The sequence below is a fragment of the Camelus dromedarius genome, chromosome 11 (assembly GCF_036321535.1).
Source record: "Camelus dromedarius isolate mCamDro1 chromosome 11, mCamDro1.pat, whole genome shotgun sequence".
NCBI classification, from domain to species: domain Eukaryota; kingdom Metazoa; phylum Chordata; class Mammalia; order Artiodactyla; family Camelidae; genus Camelus; species Camelus dromedarius.
The window spans coordinates 7,425,153-7,442,358 of NC_087446.1; the positions used below are offsets into that span (position 1 = coordinate 7,425,153).

Genomic DNA, 17,206 nt, shown 5'->3' on the forward strand with positions numbered 1-17,206 from the left:
GATTCTTTAAAATTTAATTTTAATTCTCATTTCAAAAAATTCAAGCAATATGGTTAAGACCCTTGACCACCATCTTCTCTTTCCCTGTCCTGATCTTCCCAGGACTCACCACTGTCATCTGTTTGATATCCAGCACAATTCTTGAGATGCAGACTCACGAATATACTGTAAACTTTTAACTTAGTCACAAATAGCACTGAAAATTTTGACTGCCTCCATTGTTGGCAACCAGCTTAACTTCAAGCAAGATGTCCGGAAGAGACATCTTAAGTGAAGCAGCAGATGAGAGGGTGGAGTGAAACACTAGTAAAGAGGCCAGGAAGGTCTTCCCATGAGGCGAGGACAGACCAGGAGACCTGGGGCAGACAGAAGGGCTCCAAACACCCGCTCTATAAGCGGGGCACCCAGCCCAAGAGGGCAAAAAGGAACCTATTAAGTACTATCAATAATCAAGTCAAAACCCCAAGGAGCACAGGTGGAGGCAGTTCTGCTGCAGACAGTTTATTTAGTCACCAACACACAAGAGTTACTACTGTTCCAAGATTTGGAAATGCTGCCTTTGGAGTTTTGGGTCACCTCTACCTCAGTTCAACACTTTGGAAATTCTGTTAAATATTTCAAGTCTGTCCATTCCTAAAAATATCTCTTTAGTCGTAAAATCTCCTCCAGCTTTTATGCCCTCCCTCCCCTCTTTCTTCTGCTAGTCAAGCTCTTTAAAAGTTCTTATTTGTGGTTTCAATATCCTTATCTCTCATTTACTTATTAATCTTCAAAATTTGGCTTCTTTCCCTATCACTTCCAGTTGTCAAATACAATGGCTATCATTCAACTGTTTTGCTTTAATCTCTCTGGCATTTAAAAATCAGAATGACCTGGAAGCCTTGGCATCTGGGAGCTCCTCTCCTATCTTGATGTTAAGGATACTGCAATCCAGTCACTGGGCAGGGGCACTGTTTCAGTTCCTGGTCCCCTGGCTGTGACTAGGTCCTCCCTGTATCCCTGGGTATGCAACCAGTCCCAGGCTCTTGTCAATACTGTTGATTTTCAGGGTCCCACCACAGGGAGAGTGCTGCTGGGTGAGGAGCTGCTGTTTCTGTACATGGAGGATTAGGGTACAAGGGTCGTGGTAAAGGAACTAAACTTAACTCCTGGCTTCAAGGATTAAGCCCAGTTCTGATGCTCAAACTGACATGAATATATTTAGTCCCTTCATCCCATAGAAGGGGCCAAATGCATTACTTCTGCTATCTCTTAGACCATTTGTTTCCAGTGTCTTTTGCTAGACAGTCTTTCTCTACTTGTCCTTTCATTACTGGACTGGTATTGTCCTCGGAAGTTCACCCTTCTCTTTCATTTTTTATTATAAACACATGTCCCTATCCTCTCCCATAGATTTAACTACTACCTATATTGATAACTCCCAAATATTTCTCCCCAAGTATTTCAACTTTCTTCCCTATTCCTACTGTCACTGCCTTAGTTCTGCCAGTTTCTCGCCAGATTTATCCCAATTGTCAATAAACTGGTTTTCTTATCCTCAACACCCACCCCACTCACATCGCCATTAGAATTACCTTTATGAAGTGCAAGACCACAGTGCCTTTGCAATGTGTCTCACCCATTCTCAAGATGAAATCCAATTCCCGCTGCGTGTTTTACAAGTTCACCTCTCAGCTTCATCTCACAAAACCATACAGCTTTCAGTTTCCCTGAAGTACCACATGGTTTCATGTGCCTGGAACTTTGTACATGCTATTCCCACTTGGACTCTCTCTCACTCACAAGGCAAGTTTTTTCTCAACCTTCAGGATGCAAGAAAAGGGAAACCTTTCCTATGAAGTTTGTCTTGATTCCTCTCTTTTGCTACCTGTGCTCTGGATGGGTCCATTCTCTGGGTTGACAACTGTTCTTGGTATATATTTATACTAGGCTTGTTTATGTTACGTAGACTAGTAGGTTCTAAGTTTCCTGCAGGCAGGGCCTAAGTTTTCTTATCACTGTATCACCATCATTTAAAACAGTGCTAGTGCAAAGGATATTCCAATAAATAAAACACACATTTTGGGGGGAAAAAAAGTGTCAACTCAATACAATATTCTTAGTGTACTCAAGTAAGGATCCTGCTTCTCAGTCATAACAGTATATCCAGGGCCACAGTATAGACTCCAATCATTCACTCAGTGAATGAGCCACCTGCCAGGTATCATGCTCTGTTCCAGGAACACCTTGGTAAAGTAATGCTAGGCTCTTAGGGGAGTGTGCTACTTGCATGGACCCAGACTCTCAAGGAGAAGCTATGAAGAAACTATGGGTCTAAAGCATAAAGATGTTAAATTTATTATATCCTGTTAAGTCAGGGAGGGTTGCCTAATAAAAACAAACTCAGTCTGAAGCAGGGATAAAGAAAAAAGCATGTGCCGTACCTTCAACTACTAATCCAGTTTGGTCAGGGACAACTAATGCTCTCTGGCTTAGTCTAGGACAATGTGTTAAACCTTTAACAGAAAGGACTTCAGAAAGTAAGGCTACCTCTGAAGACCTACAAAAACTGCAAGTCACTTGGAGTTAGGGGCCGGATGGTAGGGAATAATGACTGCCAGCCTCAGAACAGCGGAGGCAGTGATCCGAACAGCAGATTCAACTCAACCAGCTTTACTCAATGCTTATGAAAAGCCCAGCACTATGCTCGGCATTTTCTGAGCAAGGGCTTATGGCCAGGTTTTACTGCAATTGCTGATCATGTTAAGAATTAAAGAGGTTAACAAGCATCACTTTTGTACCCAATTTATTGATGATTATGATCAGAAAGCCTTTATTCTTTATTGATATTTTATATTAACTTTATGCAGTTTTTTAATCAAATAGCTATTTCTATTAAAGTTGTTCACAAAATTACAAATGCATACTGGTTCTCCAATAAACCAGTGAGTAAGGGAAATTTTAATATTCATATTGAAGATAATAACAATATGAATAACCACGGACAACTAATTATGCTGTGCTCGGCAACATACATCATGGAAATCTCAAAAAACTCTCATTTAAGATATGATCCTGTCCTCAGAGGTCTTACACTGTAGATAAGAAGAAACTAGCACACCTAACAATTCCACAAAAACTAAGCACTTAGCCATGTGGCACAGAAGTTTTGAGGATGCAGAAGAAACAGTGGGCTAGACAATCTGTGCAGCCTTCAGAGAGAAACTAAGATTTCAGCTGGAGTTGACAGGATTTAAAGCAATGATTCTCAAACTTTTTGGTCTCAGGATCTTATTACACTCTTAAAAATGACTAACGACCCCCCACACACAAAGCCTTTGTTTATGTGGGTTGTAATTATCAATATTTACCACATCAAAAGTTAAAACTATAAAAAATTTAAAATATTCATAAATATTTAAACATACAAATAATAAATGATTACATGTTAACATTTTTAATTAAAATAATATTTTAAAGGATAAAAACTTTGAGAGAAGTGTCATTGTTTTACATTCGTGCAAATATCTTTGATACTTTGCAAATATCAGACAACAGCTGCATCCTAGTATTCAACCTTTTGCTGTATCGCATGTTATGTCACCTCTGGAAAAGTCCACTGTACACTCATGAGAGAATGAGTTTAAAAGGCATATTATCATCTCAGTGTTAATAAAATAGCTGTGATTTCATGGGCCCCCTGAAGGGTCTGGATGGGTGGCGGGGAGGGATCCATGGACCACACCTGGGTTAATCATACATTTCAACAGAGAAAAAAAAAATGATATAAGCATGGGCTGGAAGTGTGTGGCTGGAGAGACATAACTTCCAAGCACGCAATGCTTACCCCTAAAATCTTGCTCCAACCAGGCCCACCTCCATGGTGAACCTAGAGGCAGAAACGGAAGGGCAAGGTGGGGACCAGAAGCCTCCCCTCGCTCCGCGGAGTGTCTGTGCCTGCGGAAGCGGCCCCACCGCCCCCGGCAACATTCCCTGGAGGCCATGTCAGGGTTTCCTCTCTGGCGCCTACACTGTGCTCTCCTCCTCCGAGCTGTAAACGGCTCACAAGAAACGGCCGTGCTGTGGCTTCCCCAGGCTCTATTTACTAACTACAAAATCGTCTCACTGCTACAGTCTCAAATTCTTCATACATTTCTTGATCTGGCTGTCTTAAAAAGCACATTTAACATCAGCCACGTAGCCAGTTTTTCCTTGCCAATAATCATGAGCGTTTGCTCTTCCGTTCCTGTGCATCCTGCGCTCTGTAAAAACAGCTCCTGGAGCGTCATATGTCATGGATCTCGTTGCCATAAACTGAAAACATTTTCTTCTTATTTTGTGGCACAAATTAAACGCGTTCTGAACTCGGTTTGCATACAGTCCATCTCTGGCCAAAAAAAGAGGTTTAAATATACGGATGGGGGGTAGGGGGTGGCCATTATCATGGCTAAACTGTTTTTATCATCACAGTCAGTGTTCAATAGTGTATAAATCATGGTAAAATTTTAAATTAAAAAATAATGTTCTAAAATTATCCTGCAATAAGTATAGTTGTTCATTTTATGTAGTAAGCTTTAAATTGTCTAACAGTATTTTGTAGCTAAGAGAAGCACAGATGAAACAGAAGCTTCCTTTTCAGTCTTTTAAATAAAAAAAAAAATAAATGCAATCATGAATCTATATAGTTTTTCAGTCTTTTTAATTTTTTATTTTTAGTAAACATTTATTAAGGCCCCTTTACAGAAGAGAATAAATCATTCTGAAGTCAAAGTGAAACTAAAACTTTAAAAAAGAGATTTCTGCTTCTGGAAATGGTAAACTAGGTAGTTCAGAGCAACTATCTTGCTAAGGACAGCCCAGAAAATCTGGACAAAATACAAAAAATATCTTGAAGGCAGAGGAGCACTAACAAGTTAATTCAGAATTACCATACATAAAAATCAATTCCAGGTGAACTATATACCAAATGTGAAAGATAAATAATACAGCTTTTGGAAAATAATGTGGGATAAAGTTTCTATTACCTAGGGGTAGGGAAGGATCTCTTAAACAGGAAACAAAAAGTACCTATTATTAAAAAAAAGTAAATATAATGACACAAAAATTCAGCTTTTGTTCATCAAAAGATGTCCTCAGGAAAATGAAAAAGCAGGTCATATAAAACCAGTAAAGGGCTCATATTCAAAACAATAAAGAGTTCTAACAAGTTTAAAAAAAGACTAAAATAAAATAAAACAGAACAAGGAAGTCTGATATCAGATCCCACCTTCCAAAAACTAAAAGATAACAATAAGAAAACAGGCAAGAGGCTAGAGGAGGCGAATCACCAAACTACATTATCTAAATGGCTAACAAACATATGAAAAGGTGTCTACAGTGAGGAAAATACAAAAGAAAACCAAAATGGAAAGTAAAAAAAGAATCATAGTGATAAATCATTATATAGGAGAACGGCTGCAAATGTTTAAACCTGATAATAACAAGTGCTGCCAAGGATATGGAATAACAGGAACTCTCGTGCACTACTTGTGCAAATGTAAACTGTTATACCTACTTTGGAAAACAGTTTGGCACTATTCTTCTAAAGTTAAAGACAGACATACTTCATGATCCAGCAATTCCACTCCCAGGCACATACCCCAAAGAATTCATGCAAGCAGCCACCAAGAAATACATACAAAAATATTCAGAGCAGCACTATTCGTAATAGCTCCCAACTGGGAACAACCCAAATATTCTCAATAGTAGAATGGGTAAATATATTCTGGCATATTCATAAAATGGAATACCACAGAGCAATGAAAATGGAGGAACAACAGTCACACACAACAGCAAGGATGGATCTCACAAACATAATGACCACATGCAAAAGAATATATAGCATGTGACTCTGTTCAAAATCAGCCAAAACTATTATGTTCAGAGGTACATGGGTGGTAGAAGTAGAAAGGAAAGACAGAACTCAGAAGAGTGATCACCTGTAGGTGGGAGTGGGGATGCCTATTACTAGCAAAGGTTACTAAGAAGGGGCTGCTGGGTCCTGCAGTGTCCTATTAACTGACCTCAGAGGTGGTTATTTTAAAATAATTAAGTTTTACATTTGTATTTTATGCACTTTTCTGGTAGTGTGATATACTCCACAATAAAAAAGAACAAAAGCAAAACAAAACAAAAAATTAATACAAGGAAAAAGTGGCATCTTTGGTATAACCTTAAAAATTAGATCACAGAACCCAAATTCCTTAGCTGGCATCCTGGCCCTTCATTATCCAGCCCTGTCTTTCTAGTCTCATTTCTTGCCACTTATCTTTCTCCAAGGAGTCTGCCTCACTCGTGCTCAACCCTGTGCTTTCTTTTCCTTTACTGGTGATGTTTCTCTGTCTAGAAAACCATGCAGACAAAATCGAATCATCATTGTGCCAAACTAAGTACAAACTGTCATTTGAGACACAGCCTGGGTGTCATCTCCTGTGAGAAACCAGATTCTCAGGAGACACAGATTCTAGAGCCACACTGCCTGGCTCAAATTTCAGATCTGCCATTTACTGGGCATGTGACCTTGGTCAAGTTACCAACCTTAGTTTTGTAGCTTCCTCAAAAAAAGGATAAAAAATATTACCTGCCTCTGTGGGTTGTTTGAATATTAAATAAGTGAATATACTCAAAGTGTTTGGAACATGCCTAGGAGACAATAAACACTAAATATTAGCTGGTATTATTATCTAGCTAACTATTATTATTAGTTATTAGCTATTATTATTATTATTAGCTATTATTATTAGCTAGAATCATTATTAGCTAGGTATTAGCTATTACTATTATCAATACACTCTGACAACCTCCTCCCTATCCCCTGGAGACCCTCCCCATAAGACACTCTTCCCCTGGGCTCCCATGGCTCAATATTATAGTTTAGTTTCTTGTACACAGTCCTTATGGAGAATTACTTCCGTGAGAGTAGGAACTAATAAATCTTTGACGTCTCAACCCTCAACATCTAGCACAATGTCTCTGAGTATTAGATGCTCAAAGAACATCTGTGGAATGAATAAACTACAGAGACTACAAACGTGGATCACATAAGAGAATAGTCCCTTCGTGCTGCCCTATCCTGTGCGGGCACTACAAACTGAAAGCACGGTCTTGATGAGATTTCTATAGCAACTACCCCAGAATATGGGTGTAGACTCCCTCTGGTAGCAACAAATGAGAGACAAGTAATAATACTTGTCTTACCTACCTGTCGTGAGGCTACTGTGAGGCTCAAGTGATAATGACTATGAAAAAATTTTTAAGTATGAAGCTCTACAGTATGAAGTTTTATGGCCTTAACAGAGCAACAGGATTATTGTTGAATTGCAAGCCCAGAAAGGGATTTAAGGGGTAATATGGAATTAATATAACGTAAAAATGCAATTTGATATGGTCTTAGATAAAATTTGCATTTTGGGGTTAAAATATTTTGCAATGAAACTAATTTTCTCCTTTGGTTATTAATGATTTCTGTGCTGTCAAAACAAACATTTCTGTATGTGAATGTTCACAGCAGCATTATTTGTAATAGCCAAAAAGTGGAAACAACCCGAACGTCCATCAACTGGTGAATGAACAAACTGTGGTACGTCCATTCAATGGAAAACTACTCAGCAATAAAAAGGAACAAATTACTGATATTGTACAACATGGGTGAACCTCAAAGACATGCTTGGTGAAAGAAGCCACCATGAATGCTACATATTTTATGATTATACTTAAATGCAACATTCACAAAAGTCAAATGTATAGAGATGAAGTAAATTAATGGTTGCCTAGGGATGGGAGTGGGAACAAGGACTGGCAGCAAATGACCATAAAGGGTCTCTTTGGGCTGATGGAAATGTTCTAAAATTGAGTTGTGATGATGATTACACAGCTTCATAGATTTACTAAAAATGTATACCTGTAATGGGTGAATTTTATAATATGTAAATTATACCTCAATAAAGTTGTTTTTTAAAAAACATAAATATTTGGCATTCTTTTACAGCTAGCTATAATTCCTGTATCTTTTAAGTCTTACCCACACATGGGAGCAAATAAAATAATAATAAAGCATAACAAGAAAAATCAGCTTTTAAAAATAAAATAAATTAAAATATGTCATGTGCTCCATACTTAGCTTTGTACCAACTCTGCCAATCTGCTGTTATCTTACATTAAACACTGATTATACTCAAATCAAAAACAAACAAACAAAAACCCAAAGCACCATCTCTATATTTTCCAATCCAAGAGCAACAAACAATGATAAACAGGCTTTCACTGTCATTTGTTTATTTCATCCCACCTGTACAAACACACACTCTGGCCTCATCTGCATTTATAATTGCAAATATAAATATTTGACATAATTCCCCCCTCTTTTAATGATCAAATAGCAAGCATAAGAAAAAGGTAAATACAGAAAATACAGTATATAATGAGATAAAAGAACAATGATATACATACAATAAACAGAATTTCTAAATAGGGTACAAACTAACCCTCAGAAATTGACAGTTCCTTATACAAATGTATTTCCGATTAAATTCTACAACAAGTCCTAAAATGCTATCCAAATTAGTTTGCTGAACTGGAATTGTTAAACTAGATATTGCTTAAAGTAGGTCACTGGCACAGGGGTGAAAGTATTCGGTAATGCAGAGATCTACTTGCAAAGTCATTTGTCATAATGAGAGCTGATTTAGACAAAACAGGAGAAACTACACTGATTGGGTGTCAATTGTCAGTTGTATTTTATTCAAATAAATCTCATTTTAGATTTATCACACTGCAGATTCTTGAATAGGGAAATAACAAGATGAAAGAAGTGTTTTCAAAAGAGTAGATCTGGTGGCAATGTTTAGAAAGTGCCTCTATTGCTTCCTGTTCCTTTGTCTCTCACATCTACTCCAAAGACCATCAATCTTCTGAAATGTCTTTCAGGTTTTTTCCTCTCTCCATTTCTACTCACCACTATAATCCTAATTTGTGTCAGGAGTCCTTAAAGGACAGGAAAGCTGAGAAAAGAAGCCAAACTAGAGGCCATTAGAATAGTCTAGATGGAAATAAAGAGGACTTGGTTTCAAGCAGTGATTCTCAAAGTGTGGTCCCAGACCAGCAGCATCACCAGGGAACCTGACAGAAATGTAAATTCTCAGGCTTTATCCAGACCTACTGAATCAGAAACTCTGAGGGCAGGGCCAGCAATCTGTATTTTTAAGGAGTCCTACGGGTGATTCTGATGTCGGCTAAAGTTTTAGAATTAGTGGTCTGGAAAGAAGCAGAGAGGAAGAAATGGGTGAGAAAATGAGGAATGAGGAGAAAATTTGGGAACCTGCTAAGAATTTCTACCACAATGTCCCTCCAATCGCCAACCCAACCTATCCAAAAATAACTCTTCTCCAAACATGCTCTTCCAAGTGTTATTCATTTCTGGTATCACAACCCTCTACCCTGCTTAAGTTCAATCTCCCTTCTCACTAGTCCTCATGCAATATACTAATCTTGTTGATTCCATGGCTGGAGCTCTAGGCAGTCACGGATAAAAGAAATGCACCATATAAGGGAAATTGTGATTTAAAAAAAAGACCCTTCAAACCAGTGAAGAAAGGATGAATCATTCAATAAATGATTTTGGAGTAACTAGCTAGTCATTGTGGGAGTGGAGTGTGGAAAGCTATATTCCTTACATCAATTCTGAGATGCATTTTTTTTCTTTACATGTTAACATCTCTGAAATCCAGACAGGTATTACAGTTAATACCATCTTATATCTTACAATTAATTGGCAGCATTCCTTCTTTCTTAGTGGAGCATAAAATAATGTCAAGTCTTAAAACTGATGGCATCTTAAATTAAACAAAATATAGTAATGTAACCCCTAGCATTTACTGAATGCGTATTACGGGCCAGTCACAATACTTTACATGTAATAACTCATTTACTTATTAAAACACCCCACAGAGTGTATTACTGTCATGCCATTTCATAGAGAAGGAAACTGAAGCAGAGAGGTTAAATAATATAGTCGATGGAAATAGAACTCAAACCGACTGCAAAGCTTAAGCTCTGACTTACTGTTTAACTGAAAGCTGAAAAACACTCTTCTATTTTCCTCTATTCATTATAAAATGGTCTTTATTTGAAAATGTTTTGATTTTGTCATCAGTCTTAAAAAATAATTATTTTTCTCTCAGCACTCTGACAACAGCATTCTGTCTCATGAGAGTGGCTTCCTCTGTGGCTAATGAGAAGTCAGCTATCAGGCTTCAGTCAGAATAGACTGCTTTCTCTTCCTGGCCACTATTAAGATCTTCTATTTGCCAGTGTATCTAGGGGATATTTCTCTTTCTTTATCCTGCTTGAAATTCCTAATTCAGAGGATTCAAGTCTTTCATCAATTTAGGAATATCTCAGTCATCATCAATTCAAATACTGCCTCTCCCCCAATTTTTCTATTACCTCTTTCTAGAACTCTGATTAGACGTCACGTTAGACCTCATTCTATCTTTCACATGCCTTAATCTTTCTTTTATGTTTTCTCTGTCTCTCTGGGTTTCCTGTGGGCAATTTCTTTAGCTCTATCTTCTAGTTCATTAATTCTCTCTTCATGTGTCTAATCTGCTATTTAACTCATCAATTAACTACTAAGTTCAATAATCATGTTCTTCATTTTTGATGTGGTTATTTTTTCATTTATATATGGTTACCAACATTTTTTAAAACAGCCATTTAGATAGCTCTACAATGATGCACAGCAATTGAAAAACCCAGCTTTCATGGGGACATTCAACCAAACGCATCTTTCAACCTGGTTATTTATAATGGTCTCAGTTGCCTAGTTACACTTAATCTGTGCTTTTAATTCTTTAACGATATTAAATATTTTGGCTTTATGTTCAGTTTCCAATCATTACAATATTAAACAGTCTTTTCAAATCAGATGATTTTTGTTGTTCCTGCTGACTCACGCACTGTGGCTTGTTTCCTAAGTGTTTTGTGATTTTTCATTACAGGCTTCTTTTCTGTGGAATTTTATTTGTGGGGCTTTTTTGAGTCCTGAGTATTTTTTCTTCTGAGAATATTTGTGTTGCTCTGTCAGGTTCCTGGAGGCACTAGTAACCAGAGAATAATTTAAAGTAAATTAGCCTGAGTTTTTCATGCTACACAGATAGTATGAATTCAAGATCATCCATGGGCCAGTTCATGGTTATGAATTCTTAGGGGAGATTTTTCTTTAATTACTATGGAAAAATTTAAACACAGAAGTAGGCAGAAAAATATGATGAACCTTCATGAGTTCATCAGCTCCTGGCCAACACTGTTTCTTTTTTTGTTTTGATTTTTTTGGGTTTTTTCGGGGGGAAAGGGAATTAGGTTTATTTATTTAATTTTTTTAATGGAGGTACTGGGGACCTCCTGCATGCTAAGCACGTGCTCTACCCCTTAAGGTATAACCTTCCCCAAACACTGTTTCATTTGTATCCAACCCATATCTGTCTCCCTGCATCTGCATTAGTCTTAAAGCAAATCTATTTTATGGATAAACACATTGGTATTTATCTCTAATAAATAAAGACTTAAAAATCACAATACCACTATTATACTTAAAATATTAATAATAATTCCAATACTAGCAAGTAACCAGTACTCAAATTTCCAACTGTTTTATAAATGTCATTCAAGGTTTTGTTAGTTTGTTTGCTTTAATGTGCTTTTTTCCCTTTGCAACTTATTTGTCAAAGAAACCAGGTTATTTGTCCTGTAGGGTTTCCCATAGTCTGGATTTTTTTACTGGACCCTCATGGTGATATTTAACATGTTGCTCTGTCTCTAATTCTTATAAATTGGTACTTAGATCTAGAAATCAGATCAATTTGTATAGGAAAAGGAAAATATATTCTTAATGCAGCACCAACAAATGGTAACCAACAAGCTTTTATACAGTAACATTATGAACTCATAAATTTTTCAGTTAATGTTTTTATTGGTATTCAAACTGTCTCATCACTGGTCAAAGGGAGTCTCTTCATGAATGCTCTTGGGTCCTTTTGATATGACCTTGTCATAGTGTTTGATGACTTACTTGCAATATGGTATAACAAAAAATTCTACATTTAGGTTTATCTTGTATAATTCCTGCTGCAGGCCTGGATCAGCTATCCAAGGAATCGTGCTTCCTTTTGTGAGAATTGGTATTTCGAGACCATAATTTGGGCACTAGGGTTACATACTGCTACTGGGTTAATCATTGTTTCTAGGTCTTTTCAATGGAATAAGTTAGCCGGTAGTTTTTTTGTTTCGGCTTTTTTTTAAGATAAAATTCACCACAAGTTCATATGAAAACTTCCAATTCAAAATCAAGTTAATCAAGAGAATGAGTAGACAAGCCACAGAATGGGAGAATATATTTGCAAAAGACATGTCTGATGAAGGACTATCATCCAAAATATACAAAGAACTCTTAAAATGCAACAATAAGAAAATGAACAACCCAATTAAAAAATGGGCAAAAGACCTGAACAAGACACATCATCAGAGAAGACACATAGATGGCAAACAAGCATACAAAAAGATGCTCAACATTACACGTCATTAGGGAGTCGTGAATTAAACAATGAGATACCACTACACATCTATTGGAACAGCCAAAAATTAAAGCGGTAACACCAAATGCTGACAAGGATGTGGAGCGATAGGAATGCTCATCCACAGCTGGTGGAATGCAATACAGTACAGCCACTTAGGAAGACGGCTTGTGGTTTCCTACAAAACTAAACATAGTTTTACGATCCAGCAATCACGCTCCTTGATATTTATCCAAAGGAACTAAAAACCTACATCCACACAAAAACCTGCACACTGATGTTTATAGCAGCTCTATTCATAATTGCCAACACTTGGAAGCAAGCAAGATGTCCTTCAGTAAGTGGATGGATAAATAAACTGGTACATTCAGAAAATGGATTATTCAGTGCTAAAAAGAAATGAGCCATGAAAGCCATGGAGGAAACTTAAATGCATATTACTAAGTGAAAGAAGCTAATCTAAAAGGGCTACATACTGTATGATTCCAACTATACAACATTCTGGAAAAGACAAAACTATGGAGGTAGTAATAAGATCAGAGGTTGCCAGTGGCTGTCGGTTGGAGGGAGGGATGAATAGCGAGACTGCAGAGGAGTTTCAGAGCAGTGAAACTACTCTGTATGATACTGTAACAGTGGATACATGTTATTAAGCATTTGTCAAAACCCACAGAATGTCCAACACCAAGAGTGAACCCTAATGTAAACTCTGCAATTTGGTGACAACAATGTGTCAACGTTGGCTCATCAGCTGTAACAACTGTACCACTCTGGTGCAGGATGCCGATAGCAGGGGCAGCTGAGGGCAGTGGGGAAGGAACTCTGTACTTTCCATTCAACTTTACTGTGAACTTAAAACTACTCTAAAAAAATAAGCCTAAGTGGGGTAGGGTGTAGCTCAGTGGTAGAGCACGTGTCTAGCAAGCATGAGACCCTGGGTTCAATCCCCAGTCCCTCCATTAAAATAAATAAATGAATACCAACTAATTACCTCCCCCTCCCTCCCAAAAAAATACACAGTGCTATATGTCAACTGTATCTCAATAAAACTGGAAGGAAAAAAATTTTTAAGCCTATTTAAAAAAATCAATTTAAAAGGGTTTTAATTAACTTCTTTTATTTTATATCTGTATCTCCTAGAATCTGAGTCTCAACAACACTGAAGATGATAAAATATCACATAAGTACTCATTTGCTTGTATGACAACACACACACAACAACAACCTCAGAGTAATAATACAGATACTGTCACCAATAATATGGGGGTACAGTTGAAGGGTTTTGTTGTTGCTTTTGTTTTTTGCAGTTCTTTTTATGTCCTCAGGGTGTTATACCAAGGATGTAAAGTTCAAATTACTGAGTTTTAAATTTTAGGTTATTTGTTTCTTGTTAGTTTCAATTTTTAAGGATGGCTTTTTAAAAGAAAATTAACTTTGCCTTATAATCATTTAAATAATTGTATAAAGTCAAATCTACAAAAAAAAAGCAATACTCAGAGCGGTCCAGTTCCTATCCCTGTCCCCTCTACCCTATTTCCCTTTCTTCCTCTCATAGCTACTCACTTTTAAGCTTTATGATTTATTCTTTGATTTAAAAATATAAAATGCAAATATTTACGTAAAAATACATTAGAAACTCTCACATTCAATGGGAATGGAAGAACAAATTACAAAGACCACTGGTTTTATAGTTAGAAGACATAACTGTCCAGTTATTATTTCACTACTTGACCTTGGGGAATTATCTGATTTTTCAGAGCTTCAGTACCCTTTTCTATATTACGAAGAAATAATAAATACCTACTTTATACACTTGCTGTGAGGATCAGATGAAATGTGAAAATCTTTTAAAGGTACAATTGTATATGAGTACATCTTTGGAGTAAAGGTTTCTTAAGATCAGCCCCAAATAATTCTGTTTATAATAAAAATCTCTTTTGCTCTTAGGTACAAAGCAGGCAGAAAAAAAATTTTAACTATTCCCTTGTTAAGAAAGGACCCTCAAGAAGTAGGGGGTGAGAAGCTGAACTCAGAAGTTCCCAGCATTCTCCCAGGAGAAGGACCAGCGAGTCTCAGGAAGTGTTATGTAGAAGCCTGGTCCTCAGAGTCTGGGTCACCAACAGTTAAGTGGCTGCACTTCTGGATGTCTAAGGGAGACTGAGGCCAACAGTGCCCTGCAAGACCCAGCCCTGCCTACATCTCCAGCTTCTCTCCCACCACCCTGCCTTCCTATCTCCAGCAAACCAGCTTTCCTCAGTTCCTCCAAAGGTGCAAGCTCCTTCTTCCCTCAATACCTTCACTCATTAGTCCCTTTACCTGAAGGCTCTTACTCCAAATGATCATCTGGCCAACTCCTACTTTCCCTTCCAATCTTTGCTTAAATGTTGCTTTCTCAGAGAGGCCTTCCCTAATCTCCCAGAGTAAGTCAGATTCCCTAGTTAATCACTGTTACAGCTCTCTCTGTTTTCCTAAAAGGTATTTATCAGGGTTTGATGTTACACAGATAGTAATGTGACCATTGGATTGGCTTTCCCTCACCAGATAAACAGTTATGTGATGGTCAGTGAATGCTTTGCTTATTTCTGATAAGAAAAGATACTACACTTGATGTTGGCCAAAAGGCCAAGAAGTGATTTTGCTTATTTCTTTATCCCCAGTTCCTAGTATACTGCCTAATGTAGAGTAGGTGCTCAGTAAGTATTTGTTGAATGAATGAATGAGTGAGTGAAAAGCTTAATACATCATATATAAAACTGATGAACTAGATTCTGGGAATACTGGGAAAGAAGGAAGGATCAAATTGTTAAATATAGGGGAAAAATTGTATTCCAGAGTCTTCTCATAAGGGGGGCAATATTTCATTCTCCTCTAACTTGATTTATAATTTAATATTATAATCATTCAAATTGTAGAATATATTTCCCTCTCTATATATAATAAAGTAAGTTTTAGTGATCAAAGTATCCAGAAGCAAGGCTTCCTTATGCCTGTCACAAAAACTAAGGTTTTTTTCACTAGTGATGTAGCATAAGCCAAGAGTATTATGTTAAAGCAAAAAATGTCAAAATAAAATACTATACCCTTCTAAAAATGCCAAGTAGACATGTGTCTGTGGGAGAGAAACCTACAGGGAGGGGAAATCTGGAGATAAAAAGAGACTTCAGAAACATATAAACCAAATGCTATAATCTTTAAACATTACCTTGTTTTATGTAGCCAGAAATATGAAAAGCTTATTAGCATTTCTCTTCACTGGACATAATGAGTAAAGTATGGCAGACAGAGGATACACAATTTAAAAAAAAAGTTAAAATTTCATTTATTTTTTTCTATCTAAAGTTTTCATTTTCCTGTTTCCCTGCAAACAAACAAACACATTCCATATTTCTTAGATTAAGAAAAAGAGGATTTCTGTCCATTTGAACTCAAAGTGAAAGATGACCTTTTTTGAAATATATATACATTCTGGTAGTGGGGAGGGTATAGCTCAAGCAGTAGAGCACATGCTTAGCATGCACAAGGTCCTGGGTTCAATCCCCAGTACCTCCTCTAAAAATAAATAAACAAATAAACTTAATTAACTTCCTTCGCCAAAAAGAAAATACATACATTCTGATTAGCATCTATTAAAAAGCATGCTATACATGATCAAGCACCCAAAATTCACATACAGCCTTTACCACTGAAAAGAACCTGAGCTCCTCAAAGATGAGAACCAGGACAGAAAATATACAAGATAAGAGCTAGACATCTTGTCATACCAAAAAGCAAGGATGCAATAAACAGTCTTCAGAAGTCAACTTGAAGATGCTCCTTTCACAAGTTAAGAATAGGACAATCTAAAGCATTGATAAAAAATAATCACTGCAATGGGTTCACATATATCAAACATGGTAAAAATCCATGAGTTCATAATAGTTTTTTTAGAAAAGTACTCATTGGTCTCCTTTGGATGATGCTAGGGAACGAACTTACTATTTTGAAAACTGGCAAATAAAGGGAAAGAATCAAACATTTAACCTGCCTTTCTTGAATGAAGTGTATCTCAGATTAACCGCAGAGTTGATATGGGAAAGTTTCTCCAGCTAATTAATGAAGACAAAAGACAATTAGAATATCACCATTTTGCAACATAAATTAACATAGCGAGGCACTGATCTCCAAAACTTAACATCATAGTAAGATGAGACTACTGCCTATTACATGCCTCTTAATAGAAGTAAACACCACCTCCTATAAAGTATTCTTGCCAAACGAAAAGAATCTGAACTAGATTAAACTTCTAGACATGACTACTGTTTACATGAAATACAAGACACAGGAACATGTTAAACACACCATGGGGATGCCATTAGCAAAGTCCAGAAAGTGAGAAACTATAGGACAGATGACCAAGTTTATTCTTTAGATAAACTGAGGGGGAAAAGAGAGGGAACCCTACAAATAAAAAAAAGAATTAGGAAACACATTAACCAAATGGTACATTGCCCTTGTTTGGATCCTGAAGCAAACAAATCAAATTTTCAAAGTTAGGGGAAATTTGAATACTGATTTTTTGGTGTGATATTAAGGAATTCATTTTTAGAGGTGATTATTACACTATGCTTAAGTTTGTTCTT

The 17,206-nt window shown here is 36.9% G+C and overlaps 1 protein-coding gene and 1 pseudogene across 5 annotated transcripts in view; both read right to left on the reverse strand.

Annotated features, from left to right (window-relative positions):
* TNRC6B (trinucleotide repeat containing adaptor 6B) overlaps positions 1 to 17,206 on the reverse strand; it is a 224,700-nt gene that overhangs the window by 175,320 nt on the left and 32,174 nt on the right. The window lies entirely within an intron of this gene.
* LOC116156602 (U2 spliceosomal RNA) lies at positions 15,058 to 15,221 on the reverse strand (annotated as a pseudogene).